The sequence below is a fragment of the Orycteropus afer genome, unplaced genomic scaffold, assembly GCF_000298275.1.
Source record: "Orycteropus afer afer isolate SDZICR_OR568_19922 unplaced genomic scaffold, OryAfe1.0 scaffold00106, whole genome shotgun sequence".
NCBI lineage: Eukaryota > Metazoa > Chordata > Mammalia > Tubulidentata > Orycteropodidae > Orycteropus > Orycteropus afer.
Window position 1 is genome coordinate 3,249,717 of NW_006921693.1, and position 27,854 is coordinate 3,277,570.

The following is a 27,854-nucleotide window of genomic DNA, read 5'->3' on the forward strand; positions in this document are numbered from 1 at the left end:
AGTTGATAACTCAGAGTGAAGCTCTAGGACACCATGAGGCTTCTAAGGCTGTAATCTTTACAGAAGCAGACTGCCACTGCTTCCTTCCCTGAAGCTGCTGGTGGTTTGAACTGCTGATCTTTTGATTAGCGGCAGCATCCTCAACCAGTGCCCCATCAGCGCTCCTTCCATTCTAGACCGAAGCTGTTATGCTCCAGTTACCCTGGCTATAGTTTCCCAATGCAGGAAGAGATCCCTCAGTACAGAGCTTCTCAGACCCTCTTAAAGTGCAGAACATTGCCCTAGGGCAATGTTGTCCAGCTTCTGAGAGGGACCTAGATGGGGAAAAAAAAAAGGCCTCTTTGCACTTGTAGGCAAACATCATCTGCCTAAGCGCACCTTTCAGTATCAAGCAGTTTTTCTAAGAAAAACCACAATCAAATTTAAAAACTAAATTATCAATTATATTCAAATATGTGGTTACTGACTGGGCCCAAAGGAGGCAAAAAGAAGAGGGCATGGAAGGGGACAAGAAGGGTGGGGATCAGTAATGCCACTTGCTTGAAGCTCATTTGCATCAAGAGAGAAGAGATTTGACTATGAAGTTCCTTATGCATGTAAAGTAGAACACAGAGCTTATTAAAAGTGTGTAATCTGATCCAGCCCTGTTCAAGTTTAAACCAGGGTGCACTTTACTCATGCAAATTATCTTGGAGAAGAGAACACTGCACGCTAACATGAAGATGGTGTTTAATGAGGAGGTTTAAAAAAATCCAGTACTCCACCTGGAAGACCTGACATTTCAGAGTAAAGACTTAAACGTTAAAAGTCAAATTCCATGTAGAAGGGGCTTACTGTGTGAAGCCCTGGTTCTCCTTCCTGGGAAGCATTCTGGAACAAAGTGATTGTCATGCATGTGCGTGTGTGTGCATATGTACACAGGTGTGATGCATGTACACAGCAACATTAGAGGAGAGAGCAAAAGGGATTCCTCTAGAAGCTGAAGTACAGGAAGCTGAAAGAGACATCCACTAGGATTCCTAAACCAAAGGTGGAAGAAACAGATTATTAAGGGGTATAGAGCCAAGAACCCAAAACCCAGGGAGCAGAGGGGAAGGAAGAGAACCCACAGCAGCCCAGTGGGTAATGATGGGTTAGGCAAGCACATCTTGATTTGAGCTCTGGTGGTGTAGTGCCTAAGGCATTTGACTGCTAACCAGAAGACTGGCGGTTCAAACCCACTCACATTGTTATGTTAAGGATGAAAGAAGGATATGAAATGGTTCACAATATATAAAACAACTTATTACAAAATGAAAGATTTAATAGATCTCTGAAGATGATAATTTTTTTTCCATATTTTTTTTTCCGTAACAGACATACATTTTTTTTATATAATGGATAAAAGTTCCACAATGTCTCCTTTAACATCACGTTCAACAATATTCTCTAGTACAGGGGTGTTAGCAAACTATGGCCCTTGGGCTAAATCCAGTCTGCCACTTGTTTTGTAAATAAAGTTTTATTGAAAAACAATTATGCTCAGTCATTTGTATATTGTCTATGGCTGCTTTTGCATTAATAAGGCAGAGCTACAATGGAAACCATATGGCTAATAAAAACCTAAAACATTTCCTATCTGTAATACAGAAAAAACAAACGTCAATCTTTGATCTAAAACTTTATATTCATAGGACTGGATTCAGCCCAACAGCTTGAAATTGACTTTATTCAATCTGGAGAAAGTTCCAACATTCCATGAGGAAGTGCCTGTCAGATGATAAAAAGGCTTGTGATTTTACTGTGTTGTTTTTCCTTCTAATTTTACAGCTTCGACACAGACCCCTCTAGCTTTCTCCATCGATATCAGGCCACTGGCAATATTTGCGATTACTCAGTTTAGCCAGGCAGTATGTAGACATACAAGCACATATGTTCAGGGAGCCCTGGGGGTGCAGTGGTTAAGTAGTTGACTGCTAACTGAAAGGTCAGTGTTTCAAACCCACTAGTCACTCTGGGAGAAAGAATACTCGACTCTGTCCTATAGGGTGTCTATGAGTTGGAATTGATAGCAATGGGTTGGGTTGATGTACAGTTTAGAAGAAAACTGCAAGAGAACAACTATAAGGATGACAACTTTCACTCAAAGGTTAGGATAATTCCTAGCAGTTGAGTGTTCCAGATTTGAGATGGTCTTCCTCAGGCATCTGCATTCTCCATTATGAAGGACAGACTTATAGTGGGTATGTGATGGGAGCTCTGGTGGCATAGTGCCTAAGGCATTTGACTGTAACCAGAAGGTTGGTGGTTCAAACCTATCAGCCACTCCTTGGAAGGAAGGTTGGGCAATCTACTTCCATAGTGATACTGCCTCGGAAACCCAAGGAGGGGTGGCTATGAGTCAGATCCAACTCCATGGCAGTGAGTTTGGTTTGGTTTTTTTTTGGTTATGTGATGGAGAAACAGGAAGTGGGAAGAGCCAGCACTGAGCTCTTTCAGCCTGCAGTTGAGACTGAATGGCTGAAAACATGGGACCTGGGGCAAGACAGGAGTAAAAGGAAGAATTGATTACTGATATCTACTGGTTTGGACATCTACTTTGTTTAACCTCAACAATATTCTCACAGCCTCATTTTAGATAGCCTGCTTACATACTACCAGGGACAGGGAACTCACTCTTTACTCAGGCAGTCCATTTCATAGCTGTTCACTTGTTTATAAACACAAAGAGCATACTTAGTTACATACTTTTTGTTTGTAATTTGGTCATCTCTCCTCCATAACTTAGCCCACCACTTGTCTGTCAGTTTGTTGTATTGCAGTGGCTTGTGTGTCGCTGTAATGTTTAAAGCTATGCTGCAAATATTTCAAATACCAGCAGGGTAACTCATGGTGAACAGGTTTAAGTGGAGTTTCCAGACAGGAAGAAAGACCTGGTGATCTACTTCTGAAAAAAAATTGGCTGGTGAAAACTGTATGGACAGCAGTGGAACACTGTCTGATACAGTGCTGAAAGACGAGCCCCGTCAGGCTGGAAGGCACTCAAAATATAAATGAGGAAGAGCTGCCTCCTTAAAGTAGTCAAAGTGGAACAAAGCTTTCAGGATCTTCATTGGCTGGTAAGGCACAATTCAAAATAAAAACACCTGCAAACATTCATCAGTAATCACTATGTGGAATGTATAAAAGTAGAGGGTCAACAGAGAAGAGGAAGACCCTCAAGGATGGGTTGATATGTTGGCTCCAACAATGGGCTCAAACACAGCAATGACTGGGAGGATGGTGTAGGATGACACGGTGTCTTATTCTGTTACACACAGGGTCGCTATGACTTGGAACGGACTCAATAGCACGTAACAGCAATCCGTTAGCAGTATTTTGGGAAGATCTTATAAATTTCTATTCTCACTTGCAGTGACTAAAGGGAAGTTTAAGTACCTTACTCAACTCCTTCATCCCTGTGAAGTCTACTGGGACTTGGGTAGATGCAAGGAAGAATACAAAAATCTTGTTAACTTTTTTTTTGCAGCATCTGCTGGTTTTGATGGCCTTATCCTAGGCTGAATCCAAATGTGGTTCCTGGGCAGTGTCCTTGACCTCTGTTCTTTTTTCTTTTTAATCCCTGTAGGACCTCCCAGTAGGTGCCTAGTGTGAGGAATAAATACTAAACCAAAACCCACAGCCACCCTATAGGACAGAGTAGAACTGCCCCAAAGTGTTTCCAAGGCTATAAATCATTACAGAAGCAGACTGCTTCATCTTTCTCCTGCAGAGCAGCTGGCAGGTTCAAATCACCAACCTTTTGGTTAGCAGCCAAGTGCTTTAATCACTGTGCTACCAGAGCTCCTTGTGAGAAATACTTAAAAAAAAAATCAAACTCTCTGCCATCAAGTCGACTCTAATTCATAGAGACTCCCATTGAGTTTCCAAGGTGATACATCTTTGTGGAAGTGGACTGCCCCACTTCCTTCTGCAGTAAGGCTGTGGGTTTGAATTGTCAGTCTTCTAGTTAATAGTCTAAGAATCAGATCCAACTCAACAGCAGTGAGCTTGGTTTGGAGTTAGCAGTCAAATGCCTTAGGCACTGCATCTTGTGAGAAATAGTAGGCCTCTCTAATCCTATAAAGGAGCTTTGGTAGTATAGTAAGATATTTAGCTGCTAACCAGAAGGCCAGTGGTTCAAACCCACCAGTTTCTCCACAGGAGGAAGATGAGGCAATCTACTTCTGTAAAGATTTAGAGCCTTGGAAACCCAATGGGGTTTTCTGTGGGTTGGAATGGACTTGATGACTGTGGATTTGGTGTGGTTTTTTATTTTAATCCTATAAGGACCCCATTGACTGTACATTTTACCAAATCAATGTTGTGTTCTTTGACCCCGGCCATCATCCTAGGTGGCCTTTTGCACTTAAGGACAACTCCCTTCTTCATGCTTATGTGACCTATGGGAATTCACACCTCTTGGTGGTGTAGTGCCTGAGGCATTTGACTGCTAACCAGAAGGGTGGCAGTTCAAACCCACCAGTCATTCTGTGGAAGGAAGAGTGGGCAATTTACTTCCATAAAGATTTACCACCTCAGAATCCCAAAGGGGGTCGCTATGAGTCAGAATTGACTCAACGGCAGTGAGTTTGGTTTTGGAGTTTTGTCTCATTAAATAGTGGGGGTGTAGGCGCTTCCTCTATTACCCTGCCATTCTCCTAGTCTCTCCTTCCTGCAAAGGTAGGCATTAGTGTGAAGCACACCTAAACAGACATCAGTCAGGAAATGGGACATTAGTTTGTCTTCTTCCAGGTAATTGCAATACCTCCTTCTTCTGGCCTCCAAACTGTGCAGAACATTTTCACTATACATTCTATTCGGTCAGCAACTCATGACTTTGATGAGTTCTCTCCCTCTTCTACCCCTTACTCTAAGTGGCTTTTTACATTGATTGATATGGTAGGTTAAGTGGGAGTCTGGGCTGATGGTGGGAAATGGCAGAATTGCTTATATGCTGCTTAATACGCCCCCAATGAAGTTTTCTGTCCAAGATAATTTGTGCCTCCATATAGATGTTTTGGATAATGACTCCCTATCCTCAGTTTTGGGCTCTAGTCACAGTTTTGTAGCAACAGGCAAAGGCCCAAACTAAAAGCCCACATGTCATTATTGAATGTCGTGATCTTGGCTAGTTAGAGTGTGCTTTAAGAAATCCAGTTCCAAGAAATGCTTCATGGAAAATCTTCATGGAAAATGGGACTTATGAACATAAAACGTTTTGACAAGTCCTACAATTCAACTTTATTAAATAAGTACTACTGTTGTGACCTACTTTACAGTGTATAAAATGTTCTCCCTTACTTATTGCATTCATTCATTCATCTGTCCAAAATTTATTGAGTGCCTGCTGTACTCCAGGCTTGTATTAAATATATTTATTGAAAAAGTTACCTCTTATCCCATTCATTCCTCACAATAGCCCTATCTATCTCCTGCCTATGTCTACCTATCTAACTACACAGCGGCTCTATTTCCAAAGGATTGATACAGCAGATGATTTGCTATTCTTGTATTTCCGATGAAGGATCTGAAGATCAGAAATGTAATCTTTTCAAGATCACACACTAATCAAGAAAGAGAAGTAGTCAGGAGAGAAGGACTTAACTAGTGTATTGTGGTATCCAAGACTACATTAAATACTATTCAAGAATGTTTAGGAACAAAGAAAACGTACAAGGAAAGAAAGTAGAGAGACAAATTTTCTGGGTTCTTACACAAATCTGATAATATAATTGCCAAGACCACATCAGATTTCCAATATAATTTTGAGGCACCAATTTGAATGTGGCAGTGACACATTATTGTTACTGAGTGCTTTGTTCTACTCCAGGTTTGCATTAAATACACCTATTGAAAAAGTTATCTCTTACCCCACTTGTTCAATGTGTAAACACTGGCTGAGTCTCACATTAAAATTCTTCTCTTTCTTTTTTGTTATGTGATTTTAAATGCCAGAAGGTGCCCTTGGGACACTGGTTGGACTGACAGACAAGTAAAGGAATGACAAAGAACAGACCTGTTTAACTTGGCCAAATAGTAACAAAAGTGCCTCTGAGAAGGGTAAGCCGAGTTGGTGTCAGGTTATTCTGGATTTGGTGAGAACCTTTGTCAAAGCATCTACCAGCCATAAGAGAATTCCAGAAACTCTCTTTATTTGGAAGTGTGAGTACTGGAACTCAGCTACAAAGGTTGAGTGTGTCTGAAATGGGAAAATAAAGTTTCACACAGTACTAAATATAGCTTCCTGCCAGGCAGGTAGGGACCGCTTGCCAAGTTTTGATGGTTGTCAGGATCTAAGAACCATGAAGACAGCCAATGTTTTGACAACTGAAATTGCTTTTAAGATGGTGCATTTGCCCTGTTTAAGGGGAGACAATGGTAAAAGGAATTAGTTGATTACCTTTCACCCCTAAACTTTCCAAACTTCAAATATAACAAACTCATCATCTACTTTATATAAATAGAAGCTGATTCGAGGTTATAAAATTATGTCTTAAACTCACAGCATATTTTTCCATGCAAAGACAACTAGGGAAATTCATTTGCCAAGACAACTTAAAAGCAATCAAGCAGAAGCCTCATCCCATAAAGCGTTGTCCCAGCAAACAATGCCTCTGAGAACTTCTACTCCTGTTGTCTAGTAAATGTCTGCCACACAGTCATCCCTCAAAGGGCAGGGACCAGGTCTGCTTCTTGCTGTGTTCCCAGGACATGGTACAATGTCCTGCATATGAATAAAGTTTGTGCCCACTGCAGACCATGAAGAAGTAATTACTCCGAAAGTAGCAAAATGGTGGTGTGACTGAGATGCTCATATTTACATATGTGGCAGTGACCAGGGAAACAAGACATTCTGTATTTCTTTCTTACTAGAATTTAGTTTTTTTTCCAGAATGAAAAGATTTCTCACAAGTTGGCAAAACTGAACCTTGCCAAAATTGTGAGGTTTAGTGGTCATTTCATTACATTTTTTGTGAGGCTCCTTAGGTCACCACGTACCTAGCTTTGGCTTGTTGTCTTCCTATCTCAAGTCCTCAAGGACTGGGAAACTCACTGTTGTTGTTGTTGTTGTTAGGTGCCATTGAGTTGGCTCCAACTCATAGCAACCCCATGTACAACAGAATGAAACACTGCCCGGTCCTATGCCAGTGTCACAATCCTTGCTATACCTGAGCCCATCGTTGCAGCCACCATATCAATCCATCTTGTTAAGGGTCTTCCCCTTTTTCACTGACCCTCCACTTTACCAAGCATGGCATCCTTCTCCAGGGAATGGTCCCTTCTGACAACATGACCAAAATAGGTGAAAAAAGTCTGGCCATTCTCACCTCTGCGGAGCACTCTGGCTGCACTTCTTCCAGGACAGTTTTGTTAGTTCTTCTGGCGGTCCATGGTACTTTCAGTATTCTTTGCCAACACTACAACTCAAAAGCACCAACTCTTGTTTGGTCTTCCTTATTTATCATGCAGCTTTCACATGCACGTGAGGCGACTAAAAACATCATGGCTTGGGTTAGGCACACCTTAGTTTTCGAAGAGACATCTTAGCTCTTCAGCACTTCAAAGAAGTCTTTTGTAGAAGATTTGCCCAGTGCAATAGGATAACTGATTTCTTGACTGCTGCTTCCATTGGTATTGATTGTGGAACCAAGTAGTATGAAATCTTTGACAACTTTAATCTTTTCTCCATTTTATCATGATGCTGCTTTTTGGTCCAATTGCAAGGAATTTGTTTTCTTTATGTTGAGGTATAATCCATACTGCAGATTGTAGTCTTTAATCTTCATCAGTAAGTGCTTCAAGTCATCTTCACTTTCAGCAAGCAATGTTGTGTCATCTGCATATTACAGGTGGATAATAAGTCTTCTTCCAATTCTGATGCCACTTTCTTCATATAGTCCAGCTTCTCGGATCATTTGCTCAACACATAGATTGAATAAGTATGGTGAAAGGCTACAACCCAGACACACTCCCTTCTTGATTTTAAACCATAAAGTATCCCCTTGTTCTTTTCTAACCATAGCCTCCAGGTACAGGTTCCTCACGAGCACAAGTGTCCCAGAATTCCCATTCTTCACAATGTTATCCACAATGTGTTCTGATCCACACAATCAAGTGCTTTTGCATAGTCAATAAAACACAAGTAAACATCTTTCTGGTATTCTTTGCTTTTAGCCAAGATCCATCTGACATCAGCAATTATATTCCTTGTTCCAACTCACTAAGTACTGGAAATAATGGGTCCATTTGCTTCTCATTCTGTCAGGGAATTCTTGAGAATTCATGGTTTCAAATTGAAGGGTGATGCAGAGCTAGAGGAGATAGCTGACATGCTAGATGACCATATCAGGATTAACAAATTTTCTAGACAAACCAAACTGAAACATTCCACATCCCATGGAGTAGCTGGTGCATTCGAACTGCCAATCTTTCAGTTAACAGCCATGTTCCTAACTATAGCACCCCCAGGGCTCCTTGAGAAACATGAAGGGGCATTCAAAGAGATGTGATGGTTGTAAGTGAGAAGATCACAAAGAGACTTGCTGTGCCACTTCTTGTGTCATTTATTATCTCTAAACCTAAAGGTCTCCATTTGCAAAAATAGAAATAGTAAAGCCAACAGTGCCTTGGCCACCATGAAGGTTCAGTGATATAATGCAATGATATAATGTCTCCACAGGGTGTTTGATTAATAATGTTGCTGTTTGAGATGCAAGGGAACAATGTGTGAAGTACTGGGAGATGGATACAGAAGTTCCAGTTTAATGAAAGAAGAACTCAGTAGAATATGCAAAGTATAACTATATTATCATATAAGCTTAATGTACATTAAGCTAGCCTTTTTGATCGAATGAGCTTTAAGCTGCCATACAGGACACTTCGGATGTGCTCCTATCACTCCAACTTTATTTTCAGCCATTTATTGCCTATAGGTTCCAACACATCATGGTGTGTTTACTTTGCGGCCTCTGCATCACCTGGAATTCTTCTGCTATTTAAACTCTTCACACTCTCTGCCAGTATCACTCGCCATTGAGTTGACCCTGACTCATGGGGACCCATGTGTGTCAGAGAAGAATGAACTCCAGAGGGTCTTCAATGGTCTACTTAGATCAGATGATGATTAATTTCCTTCCTGGAGACTTCCCTACCCTCCTAAGAGAAAACTTAATTCATTAATTAATTTTGTCCTTGACAAAGGTCTACATATTTTGGACATGGTGAATCTGAAATCATTTTTGAACTCTGATTTTGAGTTTCTTTGCTGCACGAAAGCTACAAAATAGAGTTTTGGGGTCTTAAAGAATTATGACACAACTTCCCACCAGCATGTTGAGACCTGGGGAAATTCGGACCCAACATTTTCCTGCATATAAAATGGCAAATTATTCCAGGGAGAGGCCAGCCAGGAAATGTTGAGGGCACCTTTCAGCCAGGGATTTTGAAACATGAATACACTTATTCTTACTCATAAAACACACACATCTATTGATGCCAATCATACTATCTTTTCTTAAACATTCCTATGTACCCGCACCCGCCGATGCGTTTTCTCGATGGAGTCCAGCCTCCCTTGTGGTCTCTACTTCTGGGCTGTAACTCAGTCACTCTACCCGTCAGAGTGTGCTTTGGCTGCCTTCAAGAACAGAGACTTCTCTGTTCAAATTAAAGGAGCATAATGAAACATTGTCTGCTACAATATCAAACATGTGAGGTTTCCGCTAAACTAATTGGAAGGGAAAACATTTTGCCTTTATCAAGTGGCTGGGCCAGAAGTCAGGAAAATTGAAATGGAAATGAAAGGCAGGGGGAGCAGGGCATATGAATGAGACTGGAAGGAAAGGTTGTTTAAAGTGAAAAGCCTTAGTCGGGGGCTGAAATGGAGACAAGAGTTCTAGTTGGTTCCACAGTCTGGGATGGAGAAGCGATCTTGAAGGAGAAGGATCTTGAAGTCTAGACAAGATTCTTACACTAACTAACAATGACACAGTTTACTCATCTTCAAAACAGGGCCTGAACCAGGACCTCCCATTTTGACCCCCCAATGAGAATCTGTCTTTTCAGCCCAGATACGCTGAATCAGACTCTACCGTTTAACAAGATCTCCAGGTGATGCTTATGGATCCCCGGGTGAGTCTTGAGTATAGGTAAGAATCACCTGGGGACCCTGCAACATGTAGAGTCTGATTCAGCGTATCTGAGATGGAAAGGCAAATTCTCAGCAAGGGTCAAACCAGAATGAACGGTTTTGAAGTCCTGCTGCAAATAATAGTACTGGTGCCTAACAACTCTTAAAGGTATACTCTGCAAAAAGCACAGGCGAAATACTGACAGACATGAGTAAGCAATCAGTTTGAAAGAGTGGTTTCAACCAGGTTGGAGATGGAGTAAAACGGAATTCACATCAAGACTTTCTGCTGAAATACATGCCCCAGTTTTGTCCTTTCTGGCTTCCCTGTTTCCCTCCCCTGACTATTGGAAATTAAAATAATTTATTTGAAACACTGCATGCCAATGTAAAGAGAAAACAACAATAGTACCAAAACCACAATGCAGCCAAAAAAGTGAACATTTATTGGGTATTTTCTTTGTGGTAAATTCCTATGTGCACTACATTACTTTATTCTCATCCCAACCTTGTAGACTGGGTGTGTCCTCCCCAGTACATAAACAAAGCTAAGCAAATGAGGAAGTGGGTTCAATCAGCTCTCCCAGTTATACAAAGCCACCCGCAGACTGCAAAAATTGGAAAGAAAAATCATGACATTCTTCATGTCAGAATCCCATGTCAGGAAAATTATTCTAAGGGAAAAACTCAAGTTTGGGAGGGGGTGAGGATTAAAAAAAAAAACTTCACAGCCCACCACTTACTACCCCCAACTTCTGTCAGTTTAGGAACACTGATGTGTTTCCTTGACCCCAATGTATTCTAAGGAAGAGCCATGGTTCAGTGGTAGAATTCTCACCCTCCTGTGGGAGACCAGGTTCGATCCCCAGGCAGTGCACCTTATGCACAATCACCAGGTGGCTACCATTGGAGGCTTGGGTGTTGCAAAGATGCTGAACAGGTTTCAGGAGCTTCCAGACTAAGATGGACTAGAAAGAGAGGCCTGGTGATCCACTTCGGAAAATCAGCAGTGAAAACCCTGTGGATCACAAGAGTCTGACGGACAACCATGGATGGTGCAGGAATGGACAGCGTTTGTTCCACTCTGCATGGGGCTGCCATGGATTGGGGCTGACTCGTGGCAGCTAATAGCAGTGGTCATCTTTAGGGAATGGGTTACTGATGATCCTACTTTCTTCTCAATACCCTTCTGTAGTAACTGACTTTTTACACTGAGTATGCAGTATGTAAGGAGCCCTGTAATGCAGTGGTTAAACTCTCAGCTGCAAACCTTAAGGTCAGTGTTCCAACCCACCAACGATTCCACAGGAGAAAGATGTGGAAATGTGCTTCCTAAGGATCTGCAGCCTTGGAAACCCCATGGGGCATTTCTACTCTGTCCTCACAGGGTCACTATGAGTCAGGATCCACTCAATGGCGGCTGATTTGATATGCAATATCTTTATAATCAAAAGAAGCAATTGCCATGTTGAAAAATAAAAAATACTAATAACTTCTAAACATACACTAAAAAAGGAATCAGGTATTAAAGAACTACAAGATACCAAATGTAGATAAAAATGAGAATAATTTCTCTTTAGGTAGCATCATAACAGTATCTCAAATAACACCCTTATTTACAATATTAGGTATTCAATAATGATGATGATAATGTAGAGAAAAATGTATACTTACTGGAGAATTACAGTATATCTCTAGCTCACTATTCCAAGTTATCTAACTCTGCTTTCACAGGAGCTATTTTACAACTCTTTAAGTTACAGATAAGCGATAGCAATGCAAAGTAATTCTTGTCACTAGACCTGTAAATTATATAAATTCTGCTCAGTGAAAGTTCAATTGATTTTCCTCATCCACTACAGAAGAGGCCAATTTTTCTTCCATTTGTCCACTCATTTCAATATGCCCAATCTATGATGTGTCTGTTCTTTGGGATTTCCTTTGAACTGATTGTAACATCTCACTAGTTTCTTCACTGATGAGTTAAATAAAGTCTAAACATGTATGCATTTTTATATCTGTATGAGAGTTGATTTCTGTTTTTTTTTTTTTTAATTACCTTTTAACAATTATCATAATGTTAGCTAACATTTACTGAGAAGTTGCTGTGTGCCCCACCTGAAGTAATTTTTATGCCTTATTTCATTTAAGGATCTCTGATATGTTAACAGAGAACCTTAAAAATGTAAGCATTATCCAGGAGATAAAATGGATCAGGAGAATAAAACAGAGATAGGGAGCTGGCAGAAGGAGCTGGCAGTGCCAAGTCCTGAAGACAAGAGAGAAGTCTGTCCTTCCCTGAGGGTCTAATGTCTTCCCCACTTCCAGATGAGGACATAGAGGTATCAAAAAAAAATTTTTTTTTTTTTTCCTATCCAGTTGATCCAACTCACGGTGACATTATGTGTGTCAAAGTAGAACTGTGCTCCATAGGGTTTTCAATGGCTGACTTTTCCAAAGAAAACTACCAGGACTTTTTTGCAAAGTGCCCCTGGGTAGACTTGAACCTCCAATCTTTCTGTTAGCAGCTAAGCACATTAACTAGCTGCACCACCCAGGGACTCCTAGAGGCACCTAGAGTTTAAGTTTTCTCCAAAGTGAAACAGGTAGTAAGTGGTGGAGCAGGGCTGACATAGAATGAGTCCAGATATGTGCCTCAACTACACAGTACCATCTCAATGTTTCTGCAAGAGGAAATGAACTTCACAGAGGTTAAAATACCTCACACTCTTTCATTGATTCAACAGTGCTTCTGCCACCTATTATAGCTACATACTGAGCTGGGTTTGGGGAACATTGCAGTAAAAAACACAAGTGAACAAAATCGTGTTTTTGTTTTTTTTTTAAAATGGAAACTAGAGTCTTGGGGTAATTTACTGCAAGTCCAGTGCTGCTATAGCCAGAGGAACTACTTCCTTTAGAACAATTTATTCTTATCAAGCTCCTCTTTATACCCACTTCCAGTCAACTGGAATTATAATGATTTTTAGGAACACCCTGATGTCTCCTTGTATCCTCTTGCTGTTCAGTGAAGAATGTAGTCAATAAATCCAGAAAAGGAGATGACTAATGATTTCTTTGAAAATCTCCAAGAAAAGCATCCTACGCAGGATCCCTTTGAAAATGCTGTGTCCTCTGTCTGGGATGCACTTCCCTGCATTCTCTAGTGGGTAGGCCAACCTCCAGAACAGTCCAGTCTACAATGCCTTTCTGTAGTCTTCTCTGCCACCTGCCCCTGAACCTTGTGAATTAGCTTCTTTTCTTCATTCTCGTATCCTCTGCCTCCTGGGTATTTGCAACTGCTGCACGGATCATGTGCCACAGCGATTCTCTGTGTGTCTGTTTCTCTCATGAAAGCATGAGCTCCCAAGGAGAGGCTCCATGGTTTAGTCATCTTTGTATCCCCAGCACTGGTATGGGAATGGCTGGGCATAGGTACAGACAGTTGGATGCTGATCCACGATCCTTTCCATAAGTTTATGTAGAACTCTACCTCTCCCAAAGCACAGACTTCTCTCTTGTCTTCAGGACTTGGCACTGCCAGCTCCTTCTGCCAGCTCCCTATCTTTGTTTTATTCTCCTGGTCCATTTTATCTCCTGGATAATGCTTACTCTTTTAAGGATCTCTGTTAAGATATCAGAGATCCGTAACACCAAAGCATTTCCTAACCCCAAGTTAAGTGGCCCTTCCCTGTGCTCTCCTACCACACTTAAACCTCCCCCATCATATTACTTTTCACCCTGGAGCGTAATTGCCTTTCACATGTATGTGCCCTTTGTTCATTGGTACAACCCTCAAGAGCAGGAACTACATTCACTTGTTTCACTGCTTTATCTTCAGACTTTAAACTGGCATAAGTACATACAGCATGCGCCTATTTACATATGTAAATATATGTTAAATGAGGGACAAGAGAAATGTCTTCACGTTTGTTGCTACTGAGGATAAATTATTTTCTTAGGGTACAACATAATGAAGTAGAAAGACCAACCTTGGAACTAGAAACATGGATTTTTATTCCTGGATCAGTCGTTTATTAGCTGTTTGATCTTGGATCAATCACAGCAATGTGTTAGACCTTAATTTCTTTATAAGTAAAACAAGAATAAAAATCTCTCCCCTGTCCTATTGTTGTGAAGGCTAAATGAGATGATGTGTGCTGAGGGTCTGATGCAAATAAGCTCTCAACAAATATCCACTTCCTTCCTTTTCTATTTGAGGACAGTGCTAAATTACAAAGACAGAATTTGGGCACATAGCAGGATATCCTACATGAGTACAAATGGCTTTCCAGGGCAATAGAGGGTGTTGCCAACAATAGGGAAGAGAATGAGAGGAAGCAGCCACATTAACCAACCTTCTCAAGGTTTCACCCTCAAGGGTTCCATGTGAGGTTCAAAGGATGACTTTGAACATTAAACAGCATCATGAACAAGACAACAATGTTCCCCGCCCTGGCACTTAATCTGCATGCATTCCTAAAGGCAAGGCGGCTTGGCGAAAGGCAGTGGGTCTGGAGTCAGCCAGCACTGAGTGAAAGGTTATCTCCAAAGCTTGGAATGCAGAGCACGTGCCAATGACAGCACTCGGCCCACCTTCTTCCTACTCTCCCTCTGTCCTGCATGGGGACTGGGAAAAGTGGTATGAGCTTCCTCCATAGTAACATGAGGTGAAGGAGGGTTTTCAGGACGACTTTATGTTTGTATCAAGGAGCTCCGGTGGTATAGTGCCTACGGCATTTGACTGCTACCCAGAAGGTTGGCAGCTCAAACCCACCAGCCACTCCGTGGAAAAAAGACTGGGCAATCTACTTTCATAAAGATTTACCACCTCAGAAACGCAAAGTGGGTCACTATGAGTCAAAATTGACTTGATGGCAGTGAGTTTGGTTTGGTTTTCTGTCTGTTTGTATCAGGTCATGCCTGCTACAGCATCTATAAAAAATGTCTGCATATTATAGCTACAAGATAAATGGCAAGTGACACTTATAATATTATCATGAGGATAAAAATGAAGGATGTAGTTAATGTAATGCTTTCTGGGCAGCTAAAAGCCCACCTTGTATTTCTGAACAGTGAGAGTAGGAAGAAAGGCCTGGAGATCTACTTGTGAAAAGCAGGCAGTGGAAACCCCATGGATCACAATGGGTTGATCCCTTTGTGTGTGGGGTCATCATGAGCTGGGGCTGACTTGCCAGCAGCTAATAACCACCATGTGTCCTTCCCTTGTGGTGAGAAACCTCTCACAGGCTAAAGGACTTAGCCCAGCCTTGGACAAGGGGCTCAGTAACTCAGTTCCTAAGTGGTAAAAATGGAATCTACACCTAGGTCTGTCTGACTCCCAAGCCAGTGCTCTGTCCACCAAACCCATTGCTTCTCTTGTTAATCATCCTTTACAACAGTTATAGAAGCTATGGTGTACATGGAACTATGAGGAATGTACTTTCTTTCAGGAAACAGGGAGAAAACGTCTTCCCGTAAAACCTTCGGATAAGAACTGTGGACATGCCTTTGTAGATGTTAGCTTCTATCTTATAATTTAATGTCTACAAAATGTAAACAGAGTTTCACGCATAGATTCTTAATCCTTATGCTACAAGAGCTATACTTGCAATCTCTCATCTATAAAATCTAATCATCACTGGTGTGTAGTTAAGAGTAGTCAATGTGATTGTCTAAAACAATTGAAAAGTGGACCCATTCATTATAATGATTCATGAGATACATACTAAGGAACTATCTCTAGCATTGTAACTTCCCTAAACTTGACCACATTACCCTAATTCACTATTGGAAACATCCATCAAGAGAGGAGAGATGGTTTCTTGAATCAGTCATATGTTCATGTTGATTTGTTCTTCTCTTCCTCTCTGAATTCATTTTCAAAGGATGGGGTAAAAGATTTTGACGTAAGCCTTATGGTGAGAATCTCTTTATAGAGTCTCTCATGAAATGAAAGGCTGCTGCTTCTCATGAAATTCCCGAGAAATAGCCCCCAGGATGAGTGCTGCTTCTAGAGTGTGAATTAGGTGCTATGGTTTCAAATTCTTTCAACCCAGACTTCCAAGACCCAGTACCATCCTTAGAAGATGCTATTCCAACAGAATACCCTTCAAGTTCTAAAAGACATGAAGATGGACAGACTGTGAAATAGTTGGGCTCATATGGGCTGCATTTATAAGGGGGGGAAACTGAAGGGGTGAACAACTTGCCCAAGGGCAAGTTAGTGCTGAAGGTGAACTGGAACTCTGCTTGAATCCACCTGCTAGGAGGAATCCAAATTCAGCCTAAAACTTATCAATCCACTGCACATCCCTTTGCTTCCTATTTCTACTGGCAAAGACCATATCTAGTTATTCATTTCTCTATCCTCAGTACCAGACATGGTGCCTGGTACTTATTAGATGCTCAGAAATGTCTGCTATTTCAAATGAAATTAGCAAAAGTAATCAGATAGAACCTTTTAGAACCCATTATGATTCTCTATGCCTTGTCTGCATGCTGAAAAAAAAATGAGTTAGAAGCACATGTAATTCCTCAAACTTTTTATAATCTTTGCCATGAAAGAAATATAATGGTGCTCAGAATTCCTATTACCACTGTCAGAGGGATGAATGATCCGGAGACCTATAAAGCGTAATATACAATTAATCGCATGCTTTCTTTTGTCACTGGCTCACTGTTCTAAATTTTGACTGTCTAGACAGGTATCTCAACTTTGACCCCCTGGGCTAATGAGACTACAAAAGAGAGGAAGCACAGAAGCAAGAAAATCAAAATTATGGCAAATTAAAAAGTCAAAATGCAAGTCTATTACTATTCTGTCACTCAAAGAACCCAGAGGCATCCTTCCTTCCTTGCCTCAGAATTGAAATGTAGGCAACACTGAGGCACTGCATACATCTCATGGGATTCCTAATAGCCATGGTTTTAAATCAAGGTGGTATTGGATCAAAGCAGCCATATGGCTTGTCCAGACCTCAATGGCTCTCCCCATAAATAGGTATGGTCATGTGAAGGCACTTTACCCTTTTGATTGTCCAAGGAGCTATTTAAGAATCCTTTACAATTCTGCTATTTTCTTCTTCCAATGGGATAAATCTGTGACTGTAGACACACACACACACACGGCAAAAATGTTAAAAGAAAATACTTGTCGTAAGACTAAAGCTTTCAACCAAAACACACGGTGAAAAGGCATTCTATTTCTACCTGCTTACTAGACCAGAACAAGTCTTTTTTCCCGCCCTTAGAAACACCAAGGGATTATACACTGGACCAATAACCAAGAACAGTATGGAGCAGTGTTGTGAGAAGCATGAAAGAGTTCCTATTATCTGAACCTTGTAGAGGGCTTTAGGAAATTCCATTCATATCAAGGTAGAATCTACATATTCATCCTCCCATCCATCCATCCAATATTTTCATCTTCCAACTACATGCCAGTCATGGTGCCAGAGACAAGACATAGAGTAATGAATAAAGAAGATGTGGTCTTTTCCCACAATGAAAGACAGACATGTACTGAAAAATATAATCAGGTCGTAGGATTGATAAACAGGGGCTACTGTGGGAGGATAAAGAGGTAAGTTTCCCTGGAGGAGGTGATGTTTGAACTAAGTACTACAGATCAGGGAGTATTAGACAGGCAAACAAACCAAAACAAAATGTGAAAGGTGGGCACATATTTGGGATTCAAGGGTTAGTAGGTGCTATATTCCAAAGCTAAACGTCTTGATGAAATGTGTTTGAGGAACTGCAAAGAGTTGAGTCTTGTTAAAGGGGAGGAAGTGCAGCATGAAAATGGGGAGGACACTAGGCCTGAGTCAGGGGACATGGGTTCTGCCAATGAACTAACTGTGAACCTGAGGAGGTTTCCTTCCCTCCCTGGGCCTCAGCTTCCTCATCAGTCAACTTCAGAGGCTTGTTTAGATGCCACTTCATGTCCCTTTCAACTTCTATAAACTAAGGAAATGCCTTACAAACACCTGACCTCTTGAAATATAGCCAGTCTCTTAATGTACCAGAAAATCTACAAGCAAAGGACTCAAGTCGTTCAGTGATCAGATCTGTATATTCTGCTTGCCTCATATACAAGAGAGCTTATATATGAACGAACTAGCTCTCTGAAAACCGTTCTTGTGGTTCCAGAACTGTCCTGAGCCATTGTTGTAATTTGAGGGCTGTGGAGGGTAGGGGCTAAGAGTCTTAGATTTTCATCAGAGAAGGGAAAATCCAGAATGAGTGGTTCAGTGAGGTGGTATTAGGAAAAGAAACCTGCCTCAAGTTTTCCTTGGGCACCCACCTCCACTCTAAAATGGCACAGACAACTCTCAATTAACCACATATACTTGAGGCCTTGGCTTACTAGCAGTCAAGCTAGAAGGCTTAACTTCCTTATTCATAGAAAGCAGACTGTGAAACCTACTTCATAGAATTGTTGTGAGGATCAAAGCAGGCAGTTCAGGCAAAGAATTCAGCACAGTGACCTGCTATTCTAAATGCCTTTCCTGATTAAGCCATTTAATCTTCACAACAGCCCTATGAGGTGTTGCAATTATTATGCCCATTTTATAGGTAGAAATACTGAGGCACAGAAGTTGAACACTTGTCCAAGATTCCACGGCTCCTATAGAGTGGTGGAATGATTTGCTCCTGTCTACCCAGTTCCAGAGCTCATGACCTTACCATTATGCTAAACATCTCTCAACAAACATTGGTCCCTTCCTCTCCTCAGCTATCACCTGAGGACAATTTGCCTTTTGTCCTGATAGCAGGGGTCATGCTGTACCTGTCAACTCTAAGATTCTCCTTCCACTACTGCACAATGACCTATAGGACCATCACCGCCTAAAGAGAAAAGGTTTGACCAGGAATGGAACCAGCTCTGCTTGATGGTGTCTGGTAAATGCTCTTGACTGCTGCAACACGACTAACCTTGGCACCTAAGTACAGAATCAAATGTTACCATCACTAAAAGCATTTTAGCACCCTCTCTCTCTCCAGAATGGCTTCTGGGCTGATCAGGTTTGCTTTCCTCTTTGCTTTCCAATAGTAGCTTCTATTTTGAGTTTTTATTGTTGTTTATTGCAGTTTAGAGAGATCTTATTCAGATTTTGATGTGGCATTGGCTATGTTTCAAAGGCTGTCAAATCTCTAGTCAACCTGGCTTCAGTAACCTCTTGGCATGCCTCCTGGCATGCACTCTTCCCAGAGGGGAAAGCAGCCCTCTGCCCACCCTTAAGACAAGTAGATGAGAACAATACCAGGTTCCACTAGACTCTACGAGGAGCAAAGTTGGCTAGGAATAAACCAAACTTAAAATTTAAGTCCTGTCTGGGAAAATTATCTGGAATGATTACCTTCTTTCATATTTCTTTTTAACTCTAAAATCAGATATATTAATCACCAATATTATTCTGTAAAACCATTTTCAAGTTTACAATTAAACCAATAATATACTTTGTCCCCATGCACATTTCATCAAGGTTCTCAGTGGCCTCTCAATGCTGACACCCACCCAGGAGGAGCCCAGGGAACACCAGTCTATGCCAAATATCCACCCTAATAAGGAGATTTTGTAGGAATGTACAGATTCTTTTAATACTGCACCTTCATCATAACTTTGTGGCACAGATATTCTCATTACTCCCATTATACAGATACAACAAACTGAGGCTTAGAGAATTAAAGTACTCAAAGCCCCAGGACTAGTGTTCCCCTGGGACTCAAACTCTTGTGTTCCTTCTGCTGTCCCTTGGAGCCTCTTTCCTGGCACTCACTCCATGTGAAGGTTTTAATCCAAATGAAATGCTAGATAACATGTTTTGAGTGCTTACTATATACCAGGCTCTCTATTAAGGGCTTTAACTAATTTTTATCAATAACTCTTGATAATAACCATATGAAATGCTTATATGATAATTAGCATTTTATAGGTGAGGAAACTTGGGCTTTGAGTAGGTAAATAATTGCCCGAGATTGCACAGGTAAAATGTTTCTGTATGACAGGCATTTATCTTGGCACTGAGGATACAACAATGACCAAAGCAGACCAAAAAGTCCTACCTTCATGGAGCTTATGACTTACTGTGATGGAGCAAATCTTGTCAATCCAAAATGTATGTTGGAATTCTACCTCCTATATCTGGGAGTACAATTCTGTTTGGAAATATGGCTTTCTTTATTATGTTAATTATATCATAATTAACAATTATAATTAACTTTGTTCTAAATCTAATATTTCTGAGTTATAAAAAGAATAAATTAAACATAGAAGCATAGGCAGACAGGAAGGAAGAGAACCAGGAGGAAGAAAGATGCATCTACAAGAATTGCTGGCAGCTAAGAGAAGCTGAAATAGATGGGGAAGGACCTCTCCTAGAGCCACACCCTGAATTGAGACATCTAGTCTCCTGAACTTCTATTTTTTCAAGCCACCACTTGTGGCATTCATGTTATGGCAGCACTAGGTAACTAGGACACCACAAAATGGGAGATAAACAAACAAAGAATAAGTGTAGCACTTACAATTTCAGGGATATGAAGACCATAGCGGAAATCAAAGAAAAGACTAGGGGTCGGGTTTCAGTGAGCAACAGTTGTCCTCTCTGGCCACTGTGTATTCTACCTGCTTATTTCTGCAAGTTCAAGTCACTACAAGAATCTTACCCCTCTATTATAAGATGGAATCAAGTTCAAGATGGAATGAAGGACACGGTGTTGGTAAGTTTCATATAGATGAAGTCCAAATCTCCAGACTAGAGTATAATAGCAGAACACACTGGAAACATGAGTTAGGACCAGATCAAGCAAGGTCTACCAAATCAGATCAAAGAGTCTGGACTTTATTTCACAAACAATAGGGTTTTCTGAAATGTAAATGATCAAATGGAGATTATTTTTCAGAATGACAAGAAGGGCACAAAGATTGGTCATAGAAAGGAGACAGCGATCCACCATGAAGAAAGCATTAAAAGTTCTTTGACAAGTGATGATGGGAAAGAAGAGTGAGGGCGAGGTGAGGGAGACAATGGTAGGTTTACTGTGAAGCTCATGCAGTCTAAGCTTCAGGCCCTCATGTGCAAGGATCCCTTCTAAGGGTCTGACAGAGGCTGTGCCAGTGTCAACAAGTGTTGCCAACTCAAGGGGCATTTAAGAGTAGTCACTTCAAAGAAAAAAAAAAATGAAATGCTGTAAAAGCACTTTGATAGAAGTTTTCCAAATTTGACAAAAAATTTCAAAAATTTACATGGCAATACCAGAGTTGAGAAGCTGAGAAACACTAATAAATGATCAATACCAAAAAAAATGCTATCAACAATGTTAGAAAGGCATTTTTTCATTATATGCACCCACAAAATGTAATGTGTGTGTGTGTGTGTGTGTGTGTGTATACAGTAATGTGTCAAGCAGTTAACAAATGAAAGTATACGTTTTGTTTCTGGATTGTGTAATTGTGATATTTACCAGGTTCTTAAAACTTTGCAATTTGGTTTCATTACTTGTCTCTAAACATTTACTCTTGAATTCAACTTTATATCCATAATGTTGTATTATTATCTTTTTAATTATCAAACCTCCAGGCTCCTCAAAACCAGGATCTACCATTGCAGATAGATCTCAAATTTAGAACCTGAGATGCTAGAAATGCGGTAACAAAGACTTGTTTTGGGGGAGTATGCTTCAATGCTACATGTGTTGACCATGAGGGGTGTGTGAAGTTCTGAGCTGGTGCTCGGTAGGCAGCTGGATATAAGTTCTTCAAATCAGAAGAGAGGATAAAGCAGGTCCCCAGGTAGTGCAAATAGTTTGTACTCAACTACTAACCTAAAGATTGGTAGTTCAAACCCACCTAGATGTGCTTTTGGGGAAAGACCAGGCAATCTGCTCCCACAGAGACAACAGCCAAGAAAAAAGTATGGAGCAGTTCTACTCTGTGGAATGTGGTGTTGCCATGACTCAAAATTCACTTGACAGTAATGGGTTTTTGATTTTGGGTGAGTGGTTTTGGGGGAGAGGGGAGCACACCCACATGGTACTCAGAGGTGAAACAATGAAAGTAGCTAAAATCTGAAAGATGAGGCTGCACAGCGAGATGGGAAAATGAGCACTGTTCTGGTTACCTGGTGCTGCTCTGACAAGAATATACCACAGATGAGATGTCCTTAACAAACAAGAGTTTATTCTTACAATTTGGAGGCTTTAAGTCCAAGTTCAAAGTGCCAGGCTCTAGGGGCTGGGCGAAAGCTCCTCAACCTTGGGGTCCAGCTCTGCCTCCTGCTCCCAGCCCACTGGAGCTAGAGATGTTTCTTTACTCAGACAGCTGCTGGCTGCTGAGGCTGAGAAGCCCCAAGGTTGACAAGGAAAAAGGCACAGTCCCAATGTTACCAAACCACATGACAGGCCATTAACTTAAGGCCATTTTACATCCCAAGGTCGGCAGAGCATAGCAGGCTGCTGAGCAATGACACGGCTACATACAGGGTCCAAGTGTGCCACAGGCTAGAGACCATTCCCAAGGCTTCTCCTTATATACAGGAAGCAGACCACATCCCAAAGGCAGCTACTCAGCTGCTGGTGGTAGATCCCACCATGGAGTTGACTGCCAATCTCATCATGGGGAATAACTACCACCAGCTGCCCAGCCACTCAACCAGGCCCAGCCAAGATGACACACCCACCATAATTCCACCCTTTATCAATTTGGCATCTGTACAGATCTCCTCCACTGGGTGGCTCCAGTTCCCTAGTTCCTCTAAGTGGCGGCCTCACCCCCTTGGCGTGGCGGCCCCATTCCTCTCCCTCTTGGGCATGGCAGCCCCGCCCCCTCACTCTTGGGCAGTGGCTATGGCTCCATCCCACTGGCTCATATGAAGGAGTAGCCCCACACTCCAGAACCAAGTTGGTGAAGGCCTGGCTCTTTGAAACCTAGGGGACTGTGATCATTCCACCCCCAAAGGTCATGGTCCTACCCTTAAGGCTGAGGCAGCTCTGCTTCCATTTCCTTGGTCTCTGCTTCTGCCGATTCATGCCTGAAGGCAACCCACTCCACTAGGAATCTTCTTGCCCCAAAGGACATTTAGCTTTCTTGTTCCATGGGCTGGGCCAACCTGCTACTCCATTTCAAGCTGGTCTCTTCTACCAATTAATGCCTCCATTCTAAGTCCCAAGGTCAACAGAGCATAGCAGGCTGCTGAGCAACGACACAACTAAACGCAGGGTTAAGCGTGCCATAGGCTAGAAACCATTTCTAAGGCTTCTCCTTCTATACAGGAAGCAGACCACATCCCAAAGGCATCTACTCAGCTGCATGTAGTAGATCACAGCATGGAGCTGATTGCCTGTCTCATCGTGGGGAATAACTACCACCAGCTGCCCAGCCACTCAACCAGGCCCAGCCAAGTTGACAAACAAACATAATCACCACAAGCACTGACAAGAATTTTCCCAAGATTATCAATTCCATCATAAATACAGGCATATCAAATGTCTGCAAGCAACTCTTAGGACCTGACTGAGGTCTGGAAAATTCAGTCAAATATTATTCCATGCATATAAGAAAAAAAGAGGTGTTTTTAGGAACACACGGATAATTTGCCAGTCTCTTTTCCTGTCCCTGCGTGTACACCTGCCTGCCTTTGTAATCTGGAGTCAGCAATCAGTAAGAGGAGAATCTCACAGCTGAGTGAACGGAAAGAGCCTGGTGTGCGAAGCGTGGCCTGCACCAGTTGACAGTGTCAGAGGGGGTGACACCAAAATCACTGTTCACAAAATTTCTGTTCAGCGTTTCAGCAAAAATGGATTATCTTTTATAAAAATATCCCTGTAGTGAGTCATTACAACAAATGCATTTTTCATAAACCCAGTTTAAATTTCCTATCAATATACCTATAAGGCTAAAACAATATGCCAACTTACTTTTTGAGCCTTCTAACTCACTCTAGTAAGAACTGTGATTATTACTCAATTACAATGATGCTTCAAATCACATAATTTTGTCTGCATGTGCTATAAGCATGTGCTGTTGTTTCTGTTGCTGCTAGTGTTTTTATAGTTGCTGATTTTGTCTATTTTTCTGTTGGTTCAGCTACAATACTGTGGTAAGTAGTATTTGTAACCCATATCAATAACTTTTTTGAGAATGAAGTAGTAATTAAAAGAAAATGAGAAAAATCAAAAAAGGCTTCTGCTCAGTTACTGATAATGTTGCAATTCATTATAGAAAGAGTTCACAAAACAATTTTGTTATTAGTATTCATGTAATCTAAGAAATATTACATTTAAACAATTTCTAACTATATCATATATTATTCTATGATTAAAATTGAGAATGAATATTACTAAGGATTCTGCAGGGTCTGGTATGGGAGGAGGTCCAATTTGGGGGTGGGGGAGATGACACCACTCATTCAGAGTTATCACATGGGATGACACCAGCCCTAGAGACATCACTGGGAGAGCATAAGATTTGGAGTCACAGAGAAGGAATTCTTGCTCTTCCTCATGGAAAGTCTTGTCAGCAACTAACAGAGACAGTGCCTTATATTTACCAAACTCATTTCCTTTCCCTGTTAGGCACACAGAGAAGCCACATTTCCCAGACTCCTGTGCAGTAAGATGAGGCCATCTAAGTTCTGGACAATGGAATTGGAGTAGAAGTGACATGGGTCAGCCACTTCTTGCCAGGCCACACCCAGAATTTTTCAGGGGGCTCCTCATGCTCTCTCTCATCCCTATCTGCAGACCTAAACATCCTCTGGAAACTTCTGAGGCCATTGAAGAGGGTGAAACCATGCAATGGAAGGCAACTGGCTCTCTGGATGTCTACTTGAAAGGTGGCCTGCCAACCCAGGGAGCTCATCTTTAGCACTGTAGAGGATGATATTCTGCTGTGGCCTGTGGGGTTTGCATTGGCTAATATTCAATAGTAGATTGCTAGACTTTCTTCCTAGTTTGTCTTAATCTGGAAGCTCCATTGAAACTTTCCACCGTGGGTGACCCTGCTGGTATCTGAAATACCAGTGGCAGAGCTTCCAGAATCACAGCGACATGGGAACCACCATAGTGCAACAAACTGGCAGATGCCTGGTGGACGACATTTCATAGGGTTCTCGCAATGGTTGGAATAAATAACCAAATCCACTGCCATCGAGTTAGTTCTGACTCTAGCAATCCCTGTTGAGTTTCCAAGGCTGTGAATCTTTGTGGAAGTAGATTGCTTAATTTTCCTTCCATGGAGTAGTTGGTGGGTTTGAACTGCTGACCTCATTAGCAGCCAAATTCCTCACCCACAGCACTGCCAGAGCTCCCTAACATGTCTATAGACACATGTACACTATGTTAATGGTTATTCTTTTTTTATCCAATGTTCGCATTCAGATTTGGTCTGGGCTAGTCCGGTGAACAACCCCAGAGGGCACTATCCCATTCTGTCTGATGAATCTATGGATGGAGTACCACGTGGATGGTGCTCCTTGTTGTTGTGTAATTCAGCCCAGCTCCCACAAGTTAGCTTCCAAGGAAAAGAACATTTCCTTCCAAGCATCCACAACAAAAGAACTTGGTGTCATCTTTAATAAAAAGGTTAAAGCAACACTGATTTTAAAGGCAGAATAATTTATAGCTTTTCTAGCTTGGCTTTATAACCACCTCATGCCGTAAAAATGAGATTTAATCTTTTCTTTAAATTATTTGCATATATTTTCCTCTCCTCCAGTAAAGGAAGACAGCCTCTAGGTATCTTGACTGATACAAAGTAGGCACATGGAAATCTCCTGATCTATATTCAGCTTTGGTACTTATCTGCATTTTATGTTGATTGGGACTTAAACTCCTACTAGCAACTCTTGCTGCCAAATCACATTTTCTCTTCAATGCCTAAGGTTGGAATTGAGTGTGTACCAACTGGAACTGATTGCTTGAAACTTGAACAGTTCAGAGTTTAATTTCTCTAATTTAGGTAAATACTACCTACCAAGTGTTCAAAGGCATGTAAGAGCCAATATTTTAGACAATGCACGATGGAGGCATTTCCGCAGTGCTGTGATATTCTGAAAGATGGCTTTACTTTGGTGAGCCCTCAGAGAATATGTAAATTCCTGGGAACAAATTGGTAGAAGCAAGTGAGAGGAATGTGCTGCTGGGAGATGGCTCCACCAGCCATTTGCCTTCCATTTGTATGAACATCTGAGCTGAAAAAAGAAAAATGACAACATTACAAGATTCTGACATCTGGAAATTGTGAGGCATACAGTTTTTATACTAATTTAATGCATATTCTCACATTACAGTCATGTTTAACAGTTACCTATGTGTCACTCAAAGAGAAGCATTGTACGAAAAGAATTTTGGCAACACAGAACCTTCTAGCTGAAGCATGAGGTAATAATAAATGAAACACTTGTGCAGACTATCCTTTCAGTATTTATTCAGAGCTAGCCCCACAGAATAGTAGAATGGGAAGAAGATTTAGAATGAGGGCTTCAAACTGGTTTGAACTGGTTCAGTGATGGCTGCCAAAGCAAAATTGAAACAGAGCCAAATTTTTTAAATGTGGATTATCTGGAATGCTAACTAGAATGAGAAAAAGTACAGGTCAAGCCCTGGAATAGGAGTTAGAAGAGGCATAGTGAGCCCTTTCAGGAGCCTGATGCATGACACTGGATTATTGCCAGGACTGTGGCAAGTGACACACATTGTGCTGTGTGGTCAGCTGCCATCTTTGAGCTGGGCACCGTTGTTTCCAACTCAGCCAGTTAAGAGATTTGGTTCCTACACAACATGCATGCTATCCTTGTTTTCTGAGAGGGAGATTAAGTTTCCAGCAGGGCTTTGACCTATAATTTTACCTGATTCTATTAGCATTCCAGATTACTCACATTTCAGAAATTCAGGTCCATTGCAGTGTTGCTTCACTGGCCATAACTGAACTGGGCTGAACTGGTTTGAAGCCCTGTTTAGAACACAGCTAGTTCCAATCTTTTTACACGATAACTTGCAGTATACTGGAACCTACGTAAGGTTTAAAAAAAAAAAACACTGCCATTGAGTTGATTCTGATTTATAGCCAACCTATATGACAAAGTAGAACTGCCCCATAGGGTTTCCAAGGCTTTAATCTTTATGGGAGCATACGGCCTCATCTTCCTCCTGCAGATCAACTGGTATGTTTCAACTACTGACCTTTTGGTTAGCAGCCCACAGAGAAAAAAAACTCAAATATTTCCCACTACACCAAGTGATAGAAAAATGGTAAGACTTCTCGCTGCCAAAGGCAAGAAGCTTGCAAGACCTGGAAAACAAGGCAGCCCCATAGATTCTGGCTATCACAGGTTTCACTGGATTTAACAGATGAAGAAACAGAGGCTTAGAGACAGGAAGTGATGAGGCAGATGTCAAAGAGAAGTTAGTAGTAGCAGCACAAGTCTTGCCTGGTCCAAGATGCATCCTGTGGTACCACCCTGTTTCATTCGGCATCCGTAACTTCTCGTATTGCCTCATTTCCCTTTATGCTTGACAGAAAATGAAAGAGGAGGTAATCTTAGAGCCTCAGACTCCCTCCTAGTGCTACTTTTTTTTTCTCAGGTGACCTCTGAGAAGAAGGTGCCCTTTGCCCTACAGCAGTCAATGCTGGCAAACCTGTAACACAGGATCATCATTTTGCATTTTTTTCAAGAAGGTTTTTGAGAACCATTGCTGTGAC